The 27,053-nt window shown below is 37.2% G+C and overlaps 1 protein-coding gene across 5 annotated transcripts in view; it reads left to right on the top strand.

The window, feature by feature from the left end:
- Window positions 1-27,053, top strand: part of LOC145666688 (OTU domain-containing protein 7B-like) — a 189,058-nt gene that overhangs the window by 84,896 nt on the left and 77,109 nt on the right. The window contains exon 1 of one of the 5 annotated variants that reach the window (XM_081734168.1): window positions 10,743-11,347. The exons of 1 other annotated variant lie outside the window; for it this stretch is intronic. The gene's annotated coding sequence lies outside the window, so the exon portion shown is untranslated. Of the gene's footprint in view, window positions 1-10,742; window positions 11,348-11,571; window positions 11,682-24,836; window positions 25,006-27,053 lie in introns of those variants that run through there. 3 more of the 5 variants (XM_081734172.1, XM_081734169.1, XM_081734170.1) reach the window with 3 other exon arrangements.

Raw genomic sequence — 27,053 nt, 5'->3', positions numbered from 1 at the left:
TTAATTTTTAGGGGTCTAAAAGGGGATGAAGAAATTCCCATGCCATTTAAATGGGCGTTTTCTTAGGATACAAAATCTTATCTTTTAGATAGTTGAAATAGGAAAAGGAACAATAGAATTGTGGGTTCAAGAGGTGCGAGGCCGAGCAAAGACAGTGTGTGGGGCGAAGCCCCCGGATGGGCAGATTCAGGAAATATGAAGAGCAAATTCACGAAATTCGCTGTTGATGCAAAGCCCGATAGATAAGAAATGCGTGGCCGTAAGCCGAGGAAACTCGGGGATCTGGGGGCGAAACCCCTTGCTAGCCAAAGGCTAGTCTACATATAAAACGAAAACTTACATTACCACACTTGTTATGCAGTGTTGCAAACTAAAGGCACTACTATATCATAAACTAAAAAAAAAAAAAACTGCCAAATTTTAGAAGGTTCTACAACAGTAATAACATGAGACGGACGGAAACATGTCTAATGCACACCCAAAATACCTTAATATCGAATACTACAGTCATCATATGATGTATTTCCAAAAAGCAGAAAAAGTTACAAATTGAAAATGTAATTTTTTTCAAAGGACTTCATTTCGAGAAAGTATTTAAATGAATATCATATTTAATTACGTGCATGGCTTCCGATAGGCATAGAGATCATAGTGCCATTTGCAACAGCTTGATATATCAAATTATTCTGGAGATATACGGTACTATGAAAAAATGTAAAATTTGATATATTGCTTGAAATGGCGTATTTCTGGCAACTTTTTAAAACAATTTTTGATTTACTTTGCTTCTATAGTATTACAATACTTTTTGGTAGGTGTAATTCAGTTCGCCGAATTACATAATTGTAACCAATGTTGCAAACGTTAACAGTTTTTACCATATCTCCAGAACGGTTTGAGATATCAAATTACTGTAAACTCCGTTATAATCTTTACAGCTATTGAAAACCATTTATGTAATTGGATGAGGTACTTACCTAAGCAGGTCTTCGAAACAAGTGCCTTTGAAAACAGTCAAATTTTCAGTCCTATGTAACTTTGTTCGTAATTATTCAAAATCCATCGTACCATGATCATAGTATTAGGTGCTAAGGTAGTTGGGATGTCCATCGCTCCGTCTGTCTCATTTGCGTTATGTCTGCTGTAGAGGCCACCAAAATTTGTATGTTTATGATACTTAGCGTTCTTAGTTTGTAGCAATGCATAAAGAGTATAGTGGTGTATGTTTTCTTTTTACACGTAATTTCAAAATTCTAATAACTTTACGTAGTGCATTTGAAAAAATACAACTTTATGTTTGGCTCGTAACACTGTTAATCTTGTGATATCACAGAATATGGCAAATGATGTCTCCATGCCGATATTTTCATGATACAAAATGTCAGTTCTTTTTTTGTCTGTTAGTTTAAAAATTACGACGGAGTAACAAGAAAAATGGCCCACCCTGTATAACAGTTATTGAAACTGTTAAAAGTTCACATTGGAACAAACTTTAAAAGACAATTCACACTTTTCTTAATTCAAACAGTTTAACATTTTAAACGATATGGGAGGTAAAGGAGGAAGAAATTTCTGTGAATAATAAAGTACTGTGTTAACCTAACATCATACACAAAATATTCGTTTATGGCGTTAATTTTATAAACTGAACTCATAATATCAGCTTTAAATAGAATATGTGAAGTTCAGGATAAATTGTACCTGAACAGAGAACTAGATCTAAGCGAAATTATATACTAAATCAAGAATGGTTTTGTATCTGTTTCTTGGTTTGTGGTATTTTTTCTTGCCTGCCAGTTTGTATTTAGGCAATCAGCAAAACATATATACCAAAATGTATAACTTCCAGAAACTTGATAAACTGGTTATGTAACTAAAACTACACGTGTGATGTGTTGAGTTATATATCTTGCACTTGCTGGCAATCAATGCAATGCCAGTTTGGAAACCAATCAGGACAGCCAGTTCCGGACTGAACATAAAACCCACAAGTACTGAATGTTGTAAACGCTGTTACTTAATAAGGGAAATATTTTTTCTTCAAAAAAGTAGGTTTATATATATACAATAGATTATTCGAATTCACTATATGGGAAAGAGGGAGGAAAAGTTACTAGATTTCCTTTTTGTTCATGTAGGGTAACTTCGGCAAATAACGCCACCAATTCAACATATTGTTCTGGTGTTCAAGTGTTTTTATATCTAGAACCGTGCAAATGACATGGAAGATGGAGTGAACCCTCCGCTATAATGCAATGAGAAAACAAAGATCCTACACGCACAATGTCGACCACTATGCACTGAGAATCGGAGTCAGTACGAGATGGCGTTATTACAAGACGTGTTGGCAAATAACGCCACTTGCTTTACAACAACGGAAAGGTGTTGGAATCGTAACGAAATGCATTTTGAACACAACTAAACCATGTTCTTGGCAATGTGTTACCTGCTTTGCTGGTACACGAAACTCATAGTCATCGTACATGTCGTTAACCGATAACTCTTCTGATGATTGCAAACCTCTTAACAGCTGCAGTCATATGGAGCACTACTCGTCGAATCCAGACAACAATTCACAATCAGCGTCACAAATGCTCAGAAGCCACATTTAACAATGCTGTCAGAATCACATAATTCGTGAAACCAAATCTTGCATTCAGTACAATGAACACACGTTTTAAGACCTCTGAGATCATAATAATATCCTCCACAGTCCCCACGGAGCATATTTCCATCCTTCGTCTTTCCAGGGGATCCTTGTTTCTTCGTACCGGAAGAAGTGAAAGAGCCGCTCTTGCGAATAGGTCTAGTGTTACCAATACTCCTCTGGCAGTAAGAGAAATCCACCTAGGATGAGATTTACTCCTAGTTATTTTAGTTGTAGGCAGAAGCTCGTGGATGTAGTGGGCATTCGGTGGTGTTGAAGGAGAGATGGAGGCTAGTCATGTGCTTCGAGGTATTGGTGGAGGTTGATGTTGCTCTGAGACATCACTTGGGGAAAAAGCGATATCGGGTATAGCATTTTTGTTAAAAGGATGCCCTGTAGCGCTGAAGCATGAAATTGTGGTCTGAGGTGTTGCTGAACGGAACCATGCCTGTGAAAACTGTTTTGAAAACTGTAGCTTCCCAAGTGTTATCCCGGGATGCGATCGTCGGTAACTGTGTACTGCTTTAGAGATTTGAGGAAGCTCTTGTCGAGAGTTTGAAGTTCATGGGTGCAATGTGTAGGCAAGCACAGCAGTTTAATATGCATGGTCTCGGCAGCATTTAAAATGGTAATATCAAGATGACTGCGATGGCAATCCACAATAAGCAGTGCTCGTCAGGGATCCGAAGTCTGTTGAAATGTTCCAGAAATGTACGGAATTCTCCGTTTATAACATAGCCTTTAGGTGTCATTGCATAGGTGTTACCTGGAGGAAGATCATCACTAAACTATCTTTTCATACTTTCCCTTGTATAACACCATGGGAGGGGTCTAATTTGAACCTGATACATTAGTGCACGCAATAACACTCACAGTTTCATCTTTTTCGCCATGTGTGGTATTAAGTACTCGCTTGCTCCCTTTCTTTGCCAAAATTTTTAGGCTACTGTTGTACGTTAGTTATAGTCCTGCATTTAATCTGCATTGTAAATAACTTTAGGATTGTCACAAAAAGTTCATAGCATCAAGTGTATTTCCCAATAGCGTATACAATTCGTTCACTTAGTTCTGTTGAAACGCGTGAATTTACCATAGCTCAAATTCTCCTCTTTTCTGCACACGATATTCGAGTGTCTTGTCATGAAAGCATAAAACTAGACTTTTCAGGCTCTACCACTACGACAAAGAAAAACAAACTTTTAACACTAGTATTAGTTTCTATTAGCAATTAGATGGAGTGGCGTTATTTCCCGACGCGATAATGGTGTTATTTTCAGAAACAATAGACTTTGTTTTGGCCATTATTTCTATACTAAGAATAGTGGTCCTGCATATTTTATCTATATCATAATATTATGCAAGTACGGCCCTATCAATGCATACCGTTAGTAATAGTAAAATCTCAATTTTGCCTAAACAATTCGCCTACCTCGTTTGACACACTAAACATTTGCGAGCTGTTTCCTCTGCTCCGCGATTATCACGTCAACATGTATTCACCGGTTTCTCTTTACTGATGCGCGGTGGCTGAATGGTAGAGCGTTTACCTCTGGTGATTGGGGTCCCGGATTCGATCCCAGCCCCCGCCAAGTGAACTTTGTGGTGGACAAACGCCGTGTGCGTGGGTTTCCTCGGGGTTCTCCCGTTTCCTCCCACTTTCTTCATTCCACCATTTCCTTCATTATTCATCATCACCGTCTCCTTTAGCCTAACCGGCATTACGTGGGACGTAAAGCTCAAAGATTTCATTTTTTGATTTGCCCTATTTGTACTCAACTGATATATTTAGTCCCTCGATACCAAAATACTGTTGAAGAAAAGCCAAATATCCTCAGTTAAGATCATGGGCGCCCAAAGAAAGTTTTCTAGGAAGGGCTGGTTGCTATATTACGTCTGGTATTTAATATACGTGGTTTGCTATAGTTAAAGACATGATCTTATGGTGACACGCGAAAACGCGAAATTTATCAGTTTTGTGCGAAAACGTTGTGTACCTAAAATATACGAGGTGTGACACAAAAAAATCGAGACTAAGTGTGTAGCTTGAAAACAGAGTGGAGTTGGCAACAACTGTTTTGCTGACGTCATCCCACACACACCTCCTCTATTCATGTGGCCAGGTTCGACCTAATCGATCACGCCAGTACGGAGTACTGCGTTATTGAGTGAACACGTGCAACTGCGTTCTGCCGGAAAAATGTCTAATGTAAAAACCGAAAACGACAGCGAATCAACAAGTTTCTTGTGAAACTTAAGAAATTTGTTTGAATTTGTTGTAATACTTGATGGGACATGGATTTTTACCTATGATCCAGAAAGTAAGCACCAGTCGATGCAGTGGAAGTCTCCAGGATTCCCAAGACCCAAAAAGCACGCATGTCAAAATCAAAATTCAAGGCAATGTTAATTGTCTTCTTCGACATTAATGGAATTGTAATGATTGAGTGGGTTCCCAGTGGTCAGACTGTTAATCAGCACTACTACATTGAAGTACAAAAAAGACTTCGTGGAAAAATTAGGAAAAAAGGCCATAGTTGTGGAGTGATAGATGGCTGTTGCACCAGGGTAATGCAACACGGCCCTATCTGTCTAGTAGTTTTTCAGCAAAAACATTTCTGTGATGGGGCATCCTCTTTATTTACCAGATTTGGCTCTTTGCGACTTTTTTATTTCCTAAATTTAAATTTTGCTTAATCCCATGTTACCTTAGTTGAAGAGGTTCAGGCAAAACCGGAGAATATCCTGAAGGGCCTTCCAAAAACGTCATTCCAGAACTGTTACCAGAAAGGACAGTCCCGAATGCAGAAGTGAGTGAATGCTGAAGGGGACTACTTTGAAGGTGGTAACGTCACAGAGAACTAATTCTGTAAGTACAATGATTTATTGGACCAGTCTCGTTTTATTTTGTCACACCTCGTATACTTTTTCACCATTTGTTAGGCCATATAACGCTCGCGATTAAACGCGAAATTCTGTCGAATTAGCGAAATTTGCAACAAGTCCCGATATTCCACGAAATTTACTCAAAAGTGACAATTATTCAGCGCAATGTGATGAAAATTCTCATTTTTGAGAAAACAGACCACCATGAATTTTTGAAATTTTACATGCGAGCTCCAAACGGTATCTACGGGTGAAGTGGATAGTGTGGAAAGAGTGTTGCGCGGTATGTTAAATGAGCATTCAGAAATCGCTGGAAAGTGTCTCCAACTAGTGTACACTCCTGTTCAAAATTATTGTCGCATGTCTATAAGTATGTTGTAGGAATATAATTTGATAACGAATTTGCCCCGTATTTCTTACATTTTTAGTATGTGTATAATCGGCAAAGACAGGTATGTGACACATTTCATGTCAAAAGAGCAGTAAAGAAGAACAATAAAACGAAAATAAAACTGTCTTGTTCATTTAGCAACATTTTGTTTCACTCATAGTAATTTTCGTATTTTTAATTATTTCCCTATGAAATTTACCACAAATATTCATTTCCCGATTATACACATAGTATCAATATTAAAAGTATCCTACAAAAGCATTATCAAATTATGTCTTACAAGAAGACAGTTATAGATATGCGATAATCATTTTGGACATGAGTGTACATATCAGTTTCGAATGTTGATGTGGAGAGGGCTCTCTCTTCTTACAATGACATCTTACCGACAAAAGAACAAATTTAACACCAGAAAACATTGAAAAAATTCTTAAGTGTTATTTGCATAAGTAAACTGTGAACACTAAAGTTATTTTTTTTTCATTAATGTTCTCTCTGTGTTTTTTTTTCTTTAAATGATACTTTTGTTCAGTGAGGATGCTTAGTTAAAAAAAAAAAATATTATTTGATACATTAGTAATGCATAAACTCATATTATGATGATTGATGAGTCGAAATTAAGGTGAAATAAAAGGTAACCAATTATAATTGCCAAGGAAAATAGTGTTCTTTGAATTTTTATTCACGATTTTATCCCGCTTTATACGTATTTTTTATAACGAAATTGCGAATTTTTATTTACCACAAAATCGTGTCTCTAGCTATAGTACGTGTACATTTTCGTGAGCCAGGGGAGCCGGGCCCAACCCTGCCCTTCCCCTTCGAGCGCCCATGATAAGGATAGCAGACTCGTCATTTGAATCTCAAACGAGACAGAAGTTTCGATTCAGAAAAAAAATTCTATGGAAGAACTCGTGGGTTTTCTCGGGGTTCTCCCGTTTCCTCCCACTTTCTTCATTCCACCATTTCACTCATCTCTCATTATCACCGTCTCCTTTAGCCTAACCGGCATAACCGTGGGACGTAAAACTTAAAGATTTCATTTCATTTCTATGGAAGAAACCCACAAGACGCTCACTTTGTCATTATTCTCTCCTACTTGCTGATTAAAAACTATTAGTTCTAAAGTTAGTAAATAGTTTTATCTTTTTCGACTTCGCTTAAATAACACTCTTATTTTTATATGGTATACACAGCAACACCTGGTTCACCACGCATAATTTTTAAACAATAAAAAACGGCAGTAGCAGTTTGCATTATATGTATGCAGGGACGGCGATTAGGGGGCGGGCGTTTTTGAAGTGACCCTTTATTGTATATAGTTTCATTTGAAAATGTAACGTTTTTGTACGTATTACTGGTTCATAGAAAAAAAATGCTACCATATAATATTTGCCGTGGCATGAGTGTATTTTTTATTCGTCTTCCCGTGGAGTTAAGAAAGCTATATGAATTTCGTTTTAATTACCACGGAGAATGGCCCAAAAATTAATATTAAAAATTAAGTAATATTAAAAATTCTTACAAAGGCTCGATATGTTAGTCAGTCGCTTTGAAACTAATTGAGAGAACGTTTCGCAAAACAAGAAAAGTCTTTCGCAAGTTATTCTTCAATTGCACAAAAATCTACAGTTCCTACAGTAAATTGTAGGAAAATCTACAGTAAATTGTTTTTTCTTTTTTCTAATAGTAAGGAATATTGATTAAAAAGAAAGTAATAAGAATCAGCTTTTCCCTTTTTCATTGTTTTGCCTACAGCATTTATGATATTCCGCAGTTACAAATTGATGGTGAGAATTTTTTTTTTTTTTTTTTTTTTTTTTTTACTAGGAGACACAACAATGCCCTTTTCGCAGACGCCTTTTCGTCACTTTTTTTTTAAACAGAAAACAAGGAAGAAACAGTTAAGAATGTTCGAAGAGTATTGCCAGAACGAACTTAAAAGAATTATTTTTTTTTTTTCGAAATGTATATGAAATTGTATATTAAGTTATTTGATTAAATTCAATGTGATTGGTAAAAACACATTTACATATTCTGAACTTGCGTATTAGGGTATATGTTGAATTAGCTGTCCTGAGCTGTCACTTTTTATCAACGTATATATTATATTGAAAATGAAGACATAACCTGTGGCCACTGGTTACTATTTGTTAACAAAATGTTCACCATCCTCTTAAGTACTGATCAACACCAATATCATCTCTTTATGACTTACAATTCCCGAGATATGGCTTCTTAAAACTCCTGAAATCGGAACTTTTTTGGCCAATATCTTGGGAACGGTAACTCATAGAGAGAAGATATTGGCGTTGATCAATACCTAAGAAGATGGTGGACATTCTGGTACCAAATAGTAACCGGTAGTCACTGACTAACTGGCCAATGGCCAAATCACACAAGTCTCCAGACAGAGTTTTAAGATGTTCATGAGCGGGGAATCAAATCTCGGTTGGGGAGAAGAAAAAAGGGCCCGCGAGTTTTTAACTGATTCTTGTAGTACTCGGCGAAAGAAATCGATTAGTGAAGGAATTTTCAAAATTGGCGCAGGCAAACATAGAGAAAATCGCATTTTCATGTATCGGTTCAAAATGGGTAAGAAAAAAGGGTCCGCGAGTTTTTAACTGATTCTTGTAATACTCGACGAGAGAAATCGATTAGTAAAGAAATTTTCAAAATCCGCACAGGCAAACATGAAAATGCGATTTTCTCCATGTTTGCCTGCGCCAATTTTGAAAATTCCTTCACTAATCGATTTCTCTCGTCGAGCATTACAAGAATCAGTTAAAATCTCGCGGGCCCTTTTTTCTTCCCCCCAACCCAAATCTCTCTTCGATCTTCGTTGTTTACGAGTACAAAGAGCTAGTACCTACTTCCGTTGGCCTTGTCAATGTACTTAATAAAGTATAAAATGCGATATACGGATTTTAACTGAAAAAATGGTATCCTGTTAATTATACAACCTTTTGTCAAAGTGTTAGAAACAATCAGGAAAACTAACATTGATATACAAATATTCAGATCATGTCTTGCTCCTTCCACTTGTAACGTCCAATCGCCGCCACTGTATGTATGTAATAGAGACTGGTAAATGCAATGTAACTATCAAATCACTGACTCTTAGAATTAAGTTTACACATTATAAGTATTTGCTGCTTTTTAGTTAATTTTATGAGAGCTGGATTAAATTTAGAGGATATATATATATATATATATATATATATATATATATATATATATATATATATATATATATATATATATAATATGAAATTCTGCTTTTTGTCTGTCAAATTTTGGCATTATATTTAATATACCCTATTACAATGTTGATCATTTCATTATTCTGAAAATTCTTGATAATATATAAGAAATATGTCCAAAATATCGGTATTGGGTATCGGTACATCCCTAAAAAGCTTAGGATAATTTTTTGTGTTATATATATATACATATATTTTTTATCTTGTATTCAAATATCCCAAATTTGTATGGCTGTTTCTAAATTTGTCTACAAAAAAATATCCATATGAAGGATGATCTCATTGTTGTAAGTAGTAGATATCTATTCTTGTTTTATTACAACAGTTAAATAATGTATTGCTGTATGAGACATTGGAGCAAATATTCAATAGTTACAGTAGAGTGATTATGATTTTACTTTATATTTATTACAGTATTTAGAAGGGTTAAATATAAAGCAAGCTTTATATTAAATTAAATTAAGAGTTAAAAAAAAGTCAATGCATAACTTGCTGCACCTCTCTCTAACCCTTTGCGTATGTGTATGTGTTGTAAAACATGTATGTCATAGTTTTTAAAATTATTTTTATGAAAACTATGAATTTATTTATTTAAAAAAATACTGCTAACGGCGATGATCGACAGTATGCGAAGCATGCAATTGCGTGTAAAACGAATGAGTCTTTGTGATCTTCAAAATTAAAACCAAATTGCTAACTAGTAATGCTGTTTCAAAGCTTACGAGCTATTAGAAATTGACGGAATAGGTTGTACCAAATAAATTAGAATCAGGATGCGAAAAGCTAGAGGTAGGCCTATGTATGAACGAATTTCTCACATTTAATATTTTTGGAATAAAATTCCGCCCATTAATAGGTTTCTGAAGATGAATAAAGTCGTACTATTGTCAAAAATTTACAAATTAATTATAGTGAGTCACATGTAATTAACAGTATTTGACATTAATTAACGGGTGAACTGATGGTTAGTAATTGTGAATATTTATTTATTTATAATATACCAGCCTCCCCACTCACACATAAAACACTTCAACTTTGATGATTTCGCACCCTGGTTTGAAAGGTAATGTTATATCCTTTGATCTGAAATATCATTGTGTGCTTTGTTTGGCTATTCCTTTTCTCAGACAATATAGTAGATTGGAATAGATTTTTATTATTATTATTATTATTATTATTATTATTATTATTATTATTATTATTATTCATTTTTCTGTCTTTAATTTGAAAGTGTTATCCACTTGCTCGTTGACACAAGACCGAACCGGATAGTCAGTTCTGCCGTTAATCAAGCAGAGAGCTTTACCGGTCTTTCCACACCCGTAAGTGCAAAAGAATTGGAGTAATAATAATTATTACGTAGAATGTAATGTGTCTACGATAAGGCCTAATACAAGTTATTCATTTTTAACATGAAACAGGTAAAGGGGGGACAAACGTACTTCGTGTCATAAACAAATTTGGCAATAAACTGGAAATATTTTCTCTGATATTGAATGAAGAAGGAAGCTTGGTTGAAATCGATTATGATAATTACCTAAGAGTAAACACTAAGTACAAGCAGTTGGAGACCCTGTTTTCATGTCTTCACTCACGTGTGAAGCACTATTGCATGAACCTGTTGCTTGCGTAACATGTACAAGGCAATGCTGCCAGTTTGTGGGATTGCAACATACAGTTAACTAAAAAAAATATACATTATTTGAAATTTGTGGTCGGAAGGTGTGAGGCATAAGCTGTGTGAAGGAGTAAAAATAGACTGTGAGTACTTGGTGTGCCTTTGAGGTATTGAACAAACTCAAGGTTAATATGTTGTCAACTGGGCAACAGAGTTTGTTATATTGTCTCCATGAACGAACGTAAACAAAGGTACCGCAGACGCAAGGATGAAACGAGGGCGTGTTGTTTTGGCTGTGTATCCAAAGCGATGCTGCTAGGCTTGTTCCTAAATGCGTTGTGTGACTGTGACAGACAAGTACAGAATAGCACTACATAGTTGTGAGGTTTATTTACGAAAGTGGGCGTACGGAAACAGTAGTGCGTGTGATGGTGACTTGTTTGCAGCTGAGCTACATAGGTATCTTCATTAATTAGTGAGAGAAGAAAACATTGTTTCATGAAGATCGTGATTATTGTCAGCAATTACAGCTAATCCCAATGCAGGTACAGTGAATTAAAAGAACTAGTCATATCATTTACACGTAAAATATAGGCTAGTATGTAATAGTTATTTAATATTAATAAGTATTTGTTGAATGTCATCATGAATTTCAAGGTCGTAAGGGAAAGGTGATATACTGTAAGTTTCAAGATCGAGACAGTATAGTAATGTGAAAGACAAGGTAACGCAGTGCTTTTATCCAGTCTCCACGATTTCAGGAGGGGGGATCTAAGGTTCTAGGAGGGACACTATATAGTCATCACCTACATGCTACTCCTACCATCTTAAAATTTCGGGCAGATCCTCCCTCCCCTAACACATCTAGATAAAACACAGGTAATGAGCATTATGTCATATTTATAAGGTTATTTTATGGTTTTGTTTTGCATTTTAAATATTGATAATTGATTATTCATATATCATTACGTATGGTACATAAAATATCGTGTTTTTTAATCCTTGTGGTTTAATTCTTGAGTATGAAGTACTACAAATTCGTATCTCGTACAGCAAAAAATCACCAGGGAAGAAGAGATAATCCGTTCGCTTGTAGCTTGTATGTTTCAGTAAATAACCTGTGAAACCCTTAGTCAACAATTTTAACACTACGTACGAGCTACATGTAAGGTATATTAAATCCATATCCCCCCCCCCCCTCACCACCACCACAGTTCGTCTGTTTTACATTTCCACAACCCGCATATAGTATTTACTGCAAACTTTCCACATTGGACGAAGGCACAAAAAGAAAATGGATCGTAGATTTATGTATAATCACGACCTCGATTTCTACGTGAATTGGGGTAATGGACACTGATCGGGGGGGAGGGGGGTTGTCCCGAAGATTTGCTTGGGACTCCAGGTCTGGATATTTTAGCGTGGATATCTGTCAATGAAACCCACATACCTGATCGACCGCCTTCAAAGTTATATGGAATTCGGCGCCGTTGAGTGTAGTATAAAAGTTGGTTTTAGTATGAGCTACCATAACAAATATTCTAGTAATAAAGAATTTAATGCTTTGGGAGTAAGTACACTTACATATCGGATCATACATGAGAAGGTATGAGTATACAAAGCATTTGAAAATTATGCCAAGCGTTAGAAAGTAGCCATGTTACCTCTTACAAATTAATTTGTGTAGAGCTCCCTCGTGGTTGTGTGATTAGCTCGCGTCGTCGTCGCGGGAGATTTGGGTTCGATTCCTGGCGGGATTTCATGTGGTCCGGATCCCACGTTGAGCTGTTGGTCTGCGTCTCATATAGCCTCGCTGCTGAATGGGACGCTAACATTAACTTAACCAAAGTAATTTCTTGTTTTAACCGTAAGACCTTGAAGAGAAGCCAAGCTGATTGAAAAAAAAAAGTAATTTAAAACAGACAAAATTTCAGACGAGTTTAACCAGGATAGTGGTGTATTAAATTATGTTCAAATAGCCTGTCACAATGCTTAAAATTTCTCTGAAATGTACACAACGCAGCATACATATCCTTTTTTGTTGTTTTTTATGCCTAATCTTCCAGGACCTAAAAAAAAGATATTTAAAAAAATAAACTTCCTCAAAAAATAATTTTAAAAAAATGTTCTTTCCGAGAGAGAGAGAGAGAGAGAGGAAGCGTGGCTGGACAAGGGGGGTCAATCCTTGCTGCAGTGAGAAAGTTGCAGAACCACCGAGACGCCTATAGTCAGTTTTTAAAAATTAAGAACCAAGAATCTATAATCAAGTAAAGGGGAAAATTTTTTGAATATTCCCTTAGAAAATCACAAAAAGAGGCGCAAGGCTGTACGTAGCTTTTACAGTCCCATACGGTCCACCGGAAGTCCCTTGACCCCCTTCTGCAGTAGAGACACTGAACGATAGGGCATCAGGATTGATCTGAGCAGCATGGTAGATGATTTAGAACAAAGTTTAATTATTAGGATAGCAAGTTGCTACAGTTCCATATAGGTCCTTTAATGAGTGAATTGCAAGATAATTGAATTTTTCGATGATAGTTCGCAGCAAGTTGATTCGTGTTCTATGAATATTACAAGATAACATAAAATGACAGGCGAGGGTGATCTGTTCAAACATGAGACGAATACAGGTCTGTAGTTTATCATCACCCAAGTGCAGAGAAATCCACATCAGAAAAATAAAGGCTGTTTAGTCGTAAGATCAAAGATAGCCACCCAACCTCACCCGCAAAACGATGCCCAAGTTGCCCCTCCCACCCTCCAAGAGAGAGAGTCCTACAGCAACTTACATGTTAAATACATAGCAGGCTACATCACTTGGAAGCCTGTGCCCTCTTGCTCTTCAACAGAATCAGTCTATATCTACTTAGCCTCTTGCCACATATTTTTCCTTTCAGTTGAAAGAGATTACATTTTTTGCTATGACAGGCGTAATTATTTTAAAATATTCAGGGGACATGGTAGCTCAGTAATAGAGCGCTTCGTTCTGGTGTGTGGGGTCCTTGCTTCGATTCGTGGCCAAATAAGTTTGTGGTGGACAGCATCGGTCTGTAGGTTTTCTCAAGATAATCCCGTTTCCTTCCACATTCTCATTCCACCAATTCTTTCATTGTCATTCACTTGCCTTAATCATCCTTCTTCCTTAGCCTAAAGACCATATTCGTGGGACATTAAACTAAAATATTTCTTTTAATGTTTCAATGTATTATTTATATAACTTCACCTTCACAACTTGTGCATGCTTAAAAGCATTAATAATGAAGTTTGATTATGGCTATTTTTTAATGAAAAATTATTTTTAAAAAATCTGTAGGGCGCAACCAGGCCCGTATTTAGGTAATGTGCTTAATTCGTTGTAATTACATTAGTTACTGATTAGCTATATTATCTGATTACTTTTAAAAAATCACTCTCCCCTACCCCCACCCCAAGGGGTGAGGATGAACTTTGAACATCATGAAATCTGATATCGTTAAACTCAGCGACCTCGAAAACAATAAATTCAACAGTAATATCTGTCGTTTTCGTTTACTTTTAAAATCTCGCCCCGCGCTGAGGAGTGGAGTAAACTCACAATAATCTTTAATTATGTGATAAGTTCAAACTAAACAATGTCGAAAACACTGCCTATTTTGTATTTAATTTAATGTTTTAGTATTACAATGATAAGAAATATTTTTTTAAAATCAATCATAATTCAACTGAAATTATGAAATACAGAAACGGCATAACGGTTGATTAAGAATTAATAGAATGCATTTTCTCCGAACAGTAAATTAAAACCTACATGAATAAATTACATGCCATTATTGAGAAAATATGTTCCTAATGGATGAGTGGTTAAGCTCGTTGCCTTGTAATCAAGAGGTCTCGAGTTAAATTTCGGGTGGGGACATAAGTTGTTCGGATTCCAAGTTAAGCTGTAGGTCCCGTCCTTAGTATGTCATCATCATCCCATGGAAGGCAAATGCAAACTACCATGGGTTCATTTTGCCCAGAGACCTTCGGGTCAAACACCTAACTTCGGGCAGAACACATCGTAATCATCATTGAGAGATTTAGGTCGTTTAAAATTATATCTTAGCTTTTACAACTTGTATTACCTAAACTACTACTCAACAAGAGCTGATATGTTTGCAAAATCACGGCTTGTTTCCTTGTTTGAAACAAGTTTGTGCGGGAGGAGGGGCGGCAAATTATTTAGAGCACAGGGGCGCACAATATATGAATACGGGCCTGGGCGCAATCTGCGTAAGGTAGAACTGTGCAACGCGAAGAGAAATTTAGAACTCCGCGTTTTAACATCCTGTGCATCCATTGTTCTTTCCTGTCGGCTAGGCGATAATAAAACATGATTGATAATGAAATAATGCAATTGGTGGAAAACAAAAGTACTCGGATGAAACCGTGTATACGGTAGTTTTCACAATAGCCCTTACATGGCGTGACCAGGCTTCGAATACTGACGTTTATAGTGTGGCGTTTGGACTACGGTAGCTTAGTGGTAGAGCGTTTATTACTGGTGTGGGAGTCCCTGGTTCGATTCCAGGTCGCGTCAAGTGAGCTTTGTGGTGGATAAAAACCATATGCGTGGTTTTCTCAAGATTTTTCGGTTTCCTCCCACTTCCTTTATTCCACTATTCATTCATTTCTCATCTTCACTGTCTCATTTAACCTATATGAAATAATAGTGGGACGTAAAACTGAAAGATTTCATTGTGTAGTATCAGTATGGAGTTTAACATAATCGAATCCATTACGCATGTAACAAGCACGAACTGAGGAACTCAGTCTTTAACATGGACTTACGTTTCAGAATTGAGCTATGTGGAAACGTTTAATGTATGAACCCATCGGGATTATCTTTCAAGGAAATTTGATTACACAGAGTATGTAACCCCCACATTGAAATTCTACTTTACGCCTTGTGAATATATAATGTGAATTGGCAGTGTGGCGTCACTTGGATTAACCTAAACACGAAAGCTGCAGGGAATGTCCTTGTCTGAAATTAGAAGAGTCCAAGGACCATGAACTGAAATGAAATTACGTAAGACCTCATTGTTATTAGCGATGAGTTCAGAATGGAGTCGTTTGCTTCTACTTCCGGTGTTTGCGTTACAGTCCAAACGACCCTACCCTCTTCGGAGAATTATCATTGTTCTGTTTTGCATAAATTGAATAATGCCTTTTTAGAGACCTCTAATTTGTAGTGAGCACTAAATTGAGAATGGTTGAAACAAAAACGATCACTTCCTTACATAGTATTTATAGTAGAAAATACTTGTAACAGGAACAATTACGAATATCGCCTGATTGCAGTTGCCAAAAGAATAGATTCTGTTATTTAGCTGGCAAGCCTCGAATTTCAAGTTAAAATCCTTTGTTTGAGAAAAGGAGCTAGATTATTTCCTCGTATGAAAATGTCAAAAATATAAATAGGTTTAAGATTTTATACGCGCCTTTTTTTTTTTTTTTTTTTTTTTGTTAGCGCAAAAAAGGATCTAAGAAAGTATCTAATGTGTCAAATGTTGCTTCAAGATGGGGATAGAGATAATTTGCCAGCACCTTCCCCCTCCCTGTTTAGGACCTTTATCCCTTTTTCCAATTAAACTGTCTCTAATCCTTTTTTCTTTGTGTGTGGTGTCTATAATCATCTCTGTTATTGTTTCTAAATTTGCAGCTTTCTCAATTGAATGAAGAATTGGTCATGCCGAAGGAGAATAAATTCTTTTTTTTCTTTCTTTCTTTCTTCCCTTGCGCAGTAACCTAGTTAAAGAATTAATCGAAACTGATGGAACATATAATACGATACAATGTCTAATATTCAGGATTTACTGCGGATGAAATGCACCTGTGAGACTCATACAACTCATTTGCAGATCACGCCACGAGCACAATTGGACAGATACATGTACAGTATTTGGTTGTAGCGGTTTGGTGTGTTTCCTGTGTGTGAATTGTAGAAAACCAATCAATGCCAGTACATTATGAAGTTAAATTCCTAAAAATTTCTTCGATGTTCGCATGATTTTCACAGTTAACAAACTGAAACCTGTTTCAAAAGATAACGTATATAACTTGTTTGGCCCATGTCCTTCATAGAATTTGTTAGTCTATTAGGCACGAATGTAATATTGCGAATCAGTTCATATCTGCCCTGAAAAAACAACAACAAAAAAATGAATAATTCGAATCATGTTATTGCCTACAAAGAAACCAAACTCTAATTTCTCCAAATTTTCCGTATGTTACTTACTGGGCATGGAGGATTTATTGTTGTCTTCTAAGATGAGAATTTTGACAAGAAAGCAATTTGTGCTTTCTCTGGTTTCAAACGACTCATGTTCAATTTCCAAAGTGCGTGAACTTCCTCAGCCTGAGAAAACACATTATTTGCAGGCAACTTGTTTGCATCCACGGTGCCAAATCTGTTATGGATGCCAGTAGAAACTTGAAACAAGACAGAAAAACAGTACACTATCAACTTCCGTGTGAAACAAATTTGATTGTTTGGTTAAAAAAAAAAAAGAAAAAAACTTGAAACTAGTCTTCAGGAGAATTCAAAGTTATTGAATTTGCAGCTCCAAGTTAATACAAAGTTTGCCTCACTTGTCTCTGTGGATGTACGAAAAAGCTTTATTGTCTGTGTAGACGTTCTATCTCCAAATAAAAATAGGCTTACAATTAACAATTAGAACTGGTTAATGTTGTTAACTACGAAGTTTTAGGTTCATTCCTGTCTCTAGTGACAACTGATATAGGTGTATACTTTACTAACTATATGTATGCCTTTGACGGCCAGTACAGCAGCAACACGACTTGAGAAGGATAGTGGTCCTGTACCTTTTGCAAAAGGATTTTCAGCCATTCCTCTTGAATCGCAGAGACGTGCACGTGGTGGAGAGGAACAATTTCCTCACTCGATCCCCTAACAAACCCCATAGAGGCTCATAATGTTGAGATCCGGCGATTGAGCATGGCAGATGTTCAACCTCACTGTCATGCTCATCGAGCCACTCTGTGACAAGTTTAGCAGTGTAAATGGGGCAGTTATCATTCTAGAACACTGCACCACCGTCCGGGAAGAGTATTCGATGTCCTCCAGAATGGCCCTATAGTCCTTGGCATTGACACGATCCTCCAAAACAATTAGGGGGCCCAAAGTGTGCCACGAAATTGCACACCAAACCGTCACGAGTTCGCCTCCATATTTGACTGTGAGTTCCAAAGAGTCTGAGTTGTATGCATCAGAGGGGCTTCTCCAGACGAGCAGTTTCCCTGATGTTTGGAAAACAGTGTAGCTGGACTCATCTGAGAATATGACACGTTTTACGTTATCCAACTTTCAGATTTTATTCTTCTGGCACCACTGAACCCGCTTTGCGGCATTTGTGCTACTGATGAAAAGGCTTCGGTATCGTAGCCCTGTCTTGTTGCCGTATGAATGTTGACCTTATGCAGGTGTCGACAGATTATTTTCGTGCACATAGGTTCAGTGAGGTGTGTATTCATTTTCATAGTGATTGTCGTGTGATGGTTTTCCGTTTTCGTGGAACAGTTCTAGTCATTGTCCTGACGTCCCTTTCAGGTAACTTCCATTCCGTTTTTCCCTGCAGTTGCTCCTCCTGGATGTGGTTCGTCGTTCCTGTTCATATGCACACATCACCCTGAATACTGTAGCTCGAGACGTCACAAAGTGTTGCAATTTTGGATACAGATGCACCTGCTAGACGTGCCCCTACGATCTGCTTTCTTCTGGAGTTAGATATGTCCCCCATTATTCCGCTCTGCACATACGATTTGATGTTCACTGATGAACCTCTTTTACTATAGTGACTACCAAGGACCCGCACATGTGACTCATTGCCCAAAGGTACGATATAAACTACAGGTGACTGGTGAGCCCCAAGAACATGGTATGCTATTTGCTTAGGTGTTTCGGTTTCAATATCCACTATATATATATATAGTTTAGTGAAATAGCGTTTTGTTACCTTTTTCCTTCCTTTTTACCTATGAAAACTTCCCCTAAAAACCCTACTCCTAAATATAACATTTGTAAATACAACATGTAGGAATAAACTTTTCTTTCACTTCATTTCAAGAGAGGCAACATCCTGCATATATGTAGTACACATTATGTACACCTATGATAACCTCGATTGCATTGTTTCTTCTAAACACTGATAATCCCAAACTTTTCAAAATATTCAAACGACTCAATAAATTGCGATCTTAGTGAAATCTTTCAGTATTTGCTGCTTTCAAACAACTCGAGACTCGCAAACAGTTCGAGTGTCTCAGAGTCGTCGAATGTTTCTAACATTTCGAATGTCTCGAATACTTGGAGTGACTTGAAAACTTCGAGTGTCTCGAATATTTCGAGAGTCTCGAAAGTCCGATAATTCGATAAAATTAAAATTCTTTATCGACGAAATGGTTTTGAAATCTTACCGAATTGTTATCGATTTCTCGATTATCGGAACAGTCCTACTTGTAGGTAGTTTGCGTTCCTTCATCGACTAGGCCGATTGTGATTACTCTGGAGACCGTTCCATGAGCCGTGCCTGGAACTACCTGCCTCCTGCCAGGGGTTCTATTGAAAACACGGGAAAATGCCTCGCTTTCTGTGCATTCCTGTGCTGAATCTGGTTTTGGCCATATTTGTTTTCCTTGTGTGTGTGCGTATTTGAGATATATTTAATATATGTTTTTAAAAAATGTCGATGATGGTCATCTAATGTAGTAGGAGGCTGACGTCAAAACCATAGCACAACAGAGGCAGGACCTATATGTTGGAGTCAGATCTGTTCCACCCACGAGGATCTCAAGGGCAAACAGGATCCTCGTGGCCGACTGGTAGGATTTTCAGTGTTTCGAATTTTTGAGAACACTGCTTGTATCACTTGCATTCTGAAAAATGATGAATATTTTATTCATTCTCCCAAGCAGGCATTTATAGTATCAAGAATTATTACTTCAAAGAAATACGAGCGCTTAACTTGAATAAAGATATGAAAGATGGGCATATTACGTGGTGTGAAGACATCGAAGATATCAATAACAATACAAGCATGATTTATTTTATACCGCCAAAAGCATAAATATCACATAAGAACAACGATTCGCAACAATCTACCACATTGTATTTCATAAATCGCTCAGGAGCCCATCGGGCGCAACACCATTAGAATGAGTAGTCTTGGGAAAGACTGTTTGCCACCAGGACTTGTAATAAGTCCGCATACAACGAAAATAATACTATCAAAGAATACGTAGCCTTGAAACAGGCTGATTATATAGGGACTTCAAATTAGTCCGCATCAGAGGCGAGCTATGCAGCTCTGGGTGGTAGATGATTTTATATTTATAGCGCGATATTAAACTAACTAGGGCGCAGAAGGCGAAACACGCATATCCATCTCTCGAACAACAAGAATCTCAAATGTCCGCTTGTCAAGAGGGACAGTGTTTAGGTCTCAAAGGAATACAAAAACTAGAATGTGGCGGTTTTCTTAAGAGTTCGGACAAGCGGTGTTAGTACGCAAAAGAATGAGAGTTTGGTATTAAACAATGTCTGGGAAATATGCCAAAGTAGATCTCACAGCACTGTCACTATTCTGAGGTAGGGCTCGCATGACTGCGTTACCACCACTTAGTCGCGTGGCGGGTTCGTATATTACCGCTTGGAATCAATTATGTCGTGGATTCAGCGAGTCGGAATACCACTTCTATCAGCCAGTTTTATATTAATAAACAGTTATCATATCAAATGCTATTGTTAAATAAAAGTATCTTTCGCTTGTTAATTAAAAGTATCTTTCGCTTGTTAATTAGTGAGATCTTCTAAACTCAAATATAAATAGCAATTGACTGATCTAGAAGGAACGTTTTGAATTGGCTCTATAAATGTGCATTTCGTTACAATAAACAATAGAAAGGTTTCAAAGTAATTTTGAAACTACTTGGGAAGTGATCCCTTTACAGTTAAGCGACTTGGTGCAAACAATAGATACATTGAAATACAAAAGAAACTATTGTAACCCACTTGAAGTCGCTGATCCTACCACAGGCCTTCTGGAAGTTGAGATGAAAACTTCTGGGTTACCATCGACGTCACTACAGCCATTTCGAACACCAAGTAGCGAGAGTTCACTTAACACACTAAATCACAAACTGATTATATAATTAGTCACTTGCGTTTCGAGGGGCTAAAACAAGAGCAGGGCAGGACAATTACTAGGACTTTGTACAAGATAACATCATCGCTGGGCTTCGTACGGGATCAGAAATCTTCTTAGTATTACGACATCGCACAAGCTGGCCTTCTGGTCTGAATGTCTTGGAAAGGAGGTGAGACAAATGGTAGACACACAGCATCCAATGGAACGGCATCCAACGTGACTCACTCCACAGGTTGTTCTGCTTTACCAGTAGACAATAGCTTTCGAACGCCGATGAGAGAAGCGTCAATAGAGATCTCGAAAGAGCGATGAGAAAGATCCATATAAGGTAATACTGCGAGAACTTGGAATGATGTGAGCAACACAGGAGGTTTGAGATTGAAAGTTTTATTGATTGGCTCGGCTAAGTCCGTAGACTTTATACAAGAACAGGACACGTCATATATGAAGTCTCGAAAATATGTATAACAGTCATAGCGTAAGCAGACTGGAAGTAATAATTAGAAAGCTTTTAGCGTCAAAAGTGATTGAGAGTTAATGATGGATCGTAATGGATCCGCTAATAGCACAGTTCTTGAAGAAGACAAAGAATCTTAATAGCAGCGAATAAGTTCTTGATTGGGCTGCATACTCACAAATAATACTGCAATGCTGGTGATGACACTAATGAATAGTGTTAATAATAGCACACGCACTGTTCGTGCAAGAGTCAAGAGATATAGTTCTTGATGTTGGCGATTGTGGTACGTAGTTATTCGCTAGTGAGTTCAAACGTCATTAGATGTAACTTGAGTACTAAGTAAGTTCACACCGACACAACAGTTAGCACTTGTCGGCAAAAAGGCGTGAGGAGAGATGACTGTCTCTTCCGGAGTTGAAGTTGGAAGAGTTATCTCCAAAGACAACCGAAATTAAGTAGGCGTCACGACGGACGGTTGGTATTCCCCCAAAAGGGCAACAGACACGAAGTCAATGCCTCGGCGTTTCACTTGTTAATCGTCCGAAGGGGGCAACAAGCATGGAGCTCGTGCCTTGTTTTACGGCATAATCCCCCACAAGAGAGAGGGTACAAGAAGTTTTCTTAAAACCTTATCCATTGCACAAAACACTACAGCAGCGTCGTGTATATTAGGAGGTAAGTTCTGTGCTTACCTAATTGGAAATTGGTTATCTGTAAAGCAAAATTTAAGCTGAGTGCCCAAATGGGCGAGTGTTTCCTAAATGCTTTCTGTACATTTGATAATTTTATACCATGCTTTGGTAATTTTTGTGAGGTTAGCTACTTGACCTCAAGTGTACACCCAGCCACAAAAGTATTTCCCCCCTAAGTGCTCTAATTTCATTACTTGTGGTCCAGGTATTTTGCACTTGTGAGAACGCCTAGACAGATGCAACTCAACTTACTCCTAACTTTTCTCGGCACTGATAGCAGTTGGTAGCACTGAGTCAAGTCTGTATGGAAGTAAAATTGTGAGTAGATGACGCACAAAACATTTCTCCATTCTGAGATCAATCTCTCTGGTTCAGAGCGTGTCGTTCAATGCACATCATATGTTGATCTCAATATTGCTTTGTATGTAATGTATTTTTCATTATATACTGTATAGTCAGAGAAATAAAAACACTGATCACATTTGAATCAGAAAATGCTTGAAAGTAGCTGAAAATATCAAATCTAGAACAACTGCTGGAAATAACTTTGTAAATGATTGCCTCCATTGAGAGACCTCCAATCCTCCTAATTCCAACATCGTTTTCTTTCTAGACGAGGTAAGATCTTGCTTCTCACACTGAAAATGAAATGAAATCTTTGAGTTTTACGTCCCACGGTTATGCCGGTTAGGCTAAAGGAGACGGTGATTATGAGAGATGAGTGAAATGGTGGAATGAAGAAAGTGGGAGGAAACGGGAGAACCCCGAGAAAACCCACGAGCACGGTGTTTGTCCACCACAGCTTCTCACACTGAGTATGCATTGAAATTGAAATTGAAACACTTGAAAAAGTGTCAGCCTGGCCGGGATTCGAACCCGGGTCCACCAAATAGAAGCTCAATGCGCTAATCACTCACCCAGCGCGCCATTTAAACTTCCACCCAAACTAATACCTAGTTAAAGTCGTTTCATGGGAAAATATAAATAATATACTCATATATAACAAAAACAAATATAAACAAAATATAAATAATAAAATATAAGCAAATTGTGTGTCTCCCCGCCGTTCGAGGGGCCCATTTTGAGACAAAATTTTCTTACTCCATATACGATACGAACATGAAATTCGAAATGAAGCGTCAAATAGGGTCGCTACATTACATAAACAAAACAGCACACAAAAGGCAAATGAAACAAAAATGAGTCGTGGACCCATTTGAGTAATACTTATTCGTATGGCTTTGAGATTTATCAATATTGTCCCCCTTAATAATTTTGTTATGTATGGAATGGGCCCAGGAAGTAACTAACGGAACCGCAGACTTTGCCGTGGGGGAGGGCCCACAGGCTCTGGGGGCTCATAAAGATTAAGAGAAAGTTGGAGAGAGGGGGCCCAATAATTAGAAAATCAACTTTTTCAAGGGGGCCCAAATAAGCTTATTAATTCTTGCCTCCCAGAAAATAATCTAAGTTACGTTGCTGGTCATCGGTTGCAGGGGTGGTCCCGACTTATATTACATTTCGTCTTTACCATAATTTCTACACCTTGTAATTTCCAAAAAAGAAAAGAAGACATATATTATTTTTACATTCTTTGAATTGTATCAACATGTGTAGAAATAGACAGTTCTATGTTTATGTTCCATAACTACTAGTTTATTTTCTTATATTCATATGAGGAGTTTTTGGCAAATTTTACCGCTGGCACTAGCCGAGTGATCCCGGGCGTTCGGCTTCTGATCATGAGACGCAATCCACTAGGGATTCGAATTCCTCTGAAGAGCAAGGTCGGAATTTTAATTGTCCTCAGTATTTCTGTGTTCGTGTTCCTGTAGTGTTTGGAATACGTCGAAAGGACATGAGGTGCCAGTGGCGAACAAAACTCCGTTTGGGCGATTTCTTAAAAAAAATTGTGAAAGCAGGAAACTCCCATTCCAGCTACTTGGGTTCAAATCCCGTCGTGGTAAATAGTAATTTTTCTGAATGGGAAGATAATGTTTATGTAATTTATATTGTAATTATGTTATTCCTTTATTATTATTAGTAGTAGTAGTAGTAATATTATTACGTTTATGGATTTACAGATAATATTATCATTTTATGACAACAAGAAATGAAATATAAAGTTTTGTTAGCTGATAACAGTAATGCAATTTGTTTCGCCCTTCTTCTAAGTAGAAAGGCGAGGTGACATCTTAAATAGGATCATTCTCGTGACTAACGATCCCTATTGTAAGGTCGATCACAATTTGTGCACAACTAGGAACAATTGCTTGGAACTCATTTTTGGCCCATACTACAGTAATAAGGACGTGTTTAGCCCTTATGTATTCACCAATTCTTGTCCAAACACGTTACTTTTCAGACGGTTACGAATGAAGTTGATACGTATGACGTAATTTTGTGTTCTTGGCATTTCATCTGTAAAGGAAGTTGACTCAGTTCTTAGACCCAGAGAAATTGAATATTTTTCATGTTAGTACACATCAAAAGTATCAGTTGTGTAGATTGTAAAAATTTCCTAAATTCCACAGCCGGAATCGAACTCGCGTCCCCATCATTATGAAACTAACGCTTAAGGTTACTGTGCCCACCCCCTTGTCCGAGCACTTCGCCTTTTCGCCACCAGATGCTCACTTTTTCATTTAGCAATCACTGCTGGTACCTCTACTGGGAAGAACTGAAAGATCGTACCGCTCAGTTGAAATGTGTCCAGGATATCCACAATTGAAGTGGGCGGGGAGAGGAATCCAACAGTTTTTTTTTTCCTTCGTGCACCTGTAGTCAGTCAGCAAGCCGTCTTGTTCAGCCGCAGGGCAAAATCTCAACCATTGACGGGTAACAGAAATCTTTTCTTTTTGCAGGTAGGAATAGAGTTTTTGTACGAAAAACGTGAATTAGGTTGCAAAGAACGTCATTCGCATCGCGTTGACAAATTTTCTTTCGTCCGTTTATCACATGAAGCTCTTTTCTTTTTTTTTTTTCGATTATTACCAGAATATGAGATAAAAAACCTAAATGGTTCTTTGTATACAGAAAACAAACAATACCAATATTTTCTTACATATCAGTATTATATGATTTTTTTTTTTTCATGAAGTGTATGATGCTTGAAAAATGGACAGAATGAATTTTGATTTTTCTATTTGTCCCTATCCTTCTGAGTAGAGAGAATGCTGTGGCGCAACTAAAGGGCCTGCAGGGCCCGCAACATTGAGAGGCCCAGAACAGAAAGAGGCCCATTTCAGTTTCGAAGTTAAACTTTATAATGTTAGGATGTTAAAAATTATGTGATGTTTCAACTATATATCATTTTTACCTGTGAAGACGGTAACACCTGAGCGATTATTTAGTAAATTAAATGCCAACAAAACTTATACTGACCAGCGAAAACATTATGACCACTCGCTACTTTTTGAACGAAATCATCGGGCTGAGATAAGAGCTACAAGGCATATCACAACCGCGCGCCAAACACGACAAGAATCTCACTCGATTAGTCAGTGTGGTGCTTGTGCCTTGAATGGGGAAGGACGACGATATATCAGGGTGACTAAATGGCTGGGAGCTTCATTTCGGAAACAGCGCGACTTGTCGAGTTTTCGCGATATGCAGTGCTTATGTATTTCAAAGATGTGAAAAGGACAGTGAAACCAGCATCGAACCAAACAACAAAAAGTGGGGAGACTACATCTCATTAAAAATGTCGTAGAGTCTCGAGGTTGGTACAGAATAATAGACGAAAACTATAGCACAATAATAATAATAATAATAATAATAATAATAATAATAATAATAATAATAATAATAATAATAATAATAATAATAATAATAATGTGCTTTTTTTGCATATGAGCAAGTTGTGACTCACTGATAGAACATAGAAAGTCAAAACTGTTCTCTGTAAATTTTACGTGACTCATGGATGTGGATAGAGGGGGTCCGTTTAACATTTTTGCGGGGAGGCCCATTCGTCCTTACTTACGCTACTGAGAGGTAAGGTAAAATAATAACACCAATATATACATACTATATATATATATATATATATATATATATATATATATATATATATATATATATATATATATATATATATATATATATATATATATATATATAAACTCCTGGCGCAACAGTCCCTTGTGATCTGAGTCTGCAGCGGGCTTATGTTAGTGGTCAGCACAACTACACCCAACGTAGCCGGCTGTCTAGATTGAAGTCCGCTATCTTTTAGTTTCCCAACTTTTCTCTCGATGTTTGGTCAACACAGCAATGTTTGAGTGCCACACCGGGAATTAAACTCTGGACGACGCACACCGTATCACTTTCGCTAATCTTTTGGTAAAATTCAGGTTAGGGTGGTACTGAATTATTTTTGGAATATGCCATTTCTCATAAGGTAAAGTTCAAAAGTATTGTGACATAATTAAAAAGCTCATTATCAACCACGTATTCTTGCCTCTAATATCACTAAAAGTTTTCGAGATATGTGTCGAAAATGGTTGAAACACTTGAAGTTAGTTTAGTAACTTGAAGAAGATAGTGGCCTTATACATACACAATTGCTCCAATTTTTATTTTTATTCTTCTCTCTCGTAAAGAAATACAAAATCATAATTTCAACCATTTTGGTACATTTTTCATAATTTGAAGGGCGAACAGCCGGTTTCTTTCCTTACGTTTTGAACTTGGGATTTATATTCTTCTTGTCACTTATCGTGAAAGTCATATAATGACATAGGTCCCAAAGCTAGAATATATTATGCGACAGAGGTAATGACAATTTCATCTTTAAGATCTATTAAATTTGACATTTATTGAACGATAGCGGTTTTATAATACGAATAAATTTTTCGCAATAAGGTGCATATAGTGGTCGTAAGAAATGACAAAAGCTACCATTGACCTT

The sequence above is a fragment of the Thermobia domestica genome, chromosome 12 (genome assembly GCF_964235325.1).
Source record: "Thermobia domestica chromosome 12, izTheDome1.hap1.1, whole genome shotgun sequence".
Classification (NCBI taxonomy): domain Eukaryota; kingdom Metazoa; phylum Arthropoda; class Insecta; order Zygentoma; family Lepismatidae; genus Thermobia; species Thermobia domestica.
Note: the sequence above shows the minus strand (reverse complement) of the source record. Positions and strands in the feature narration are given on the sequence as shown.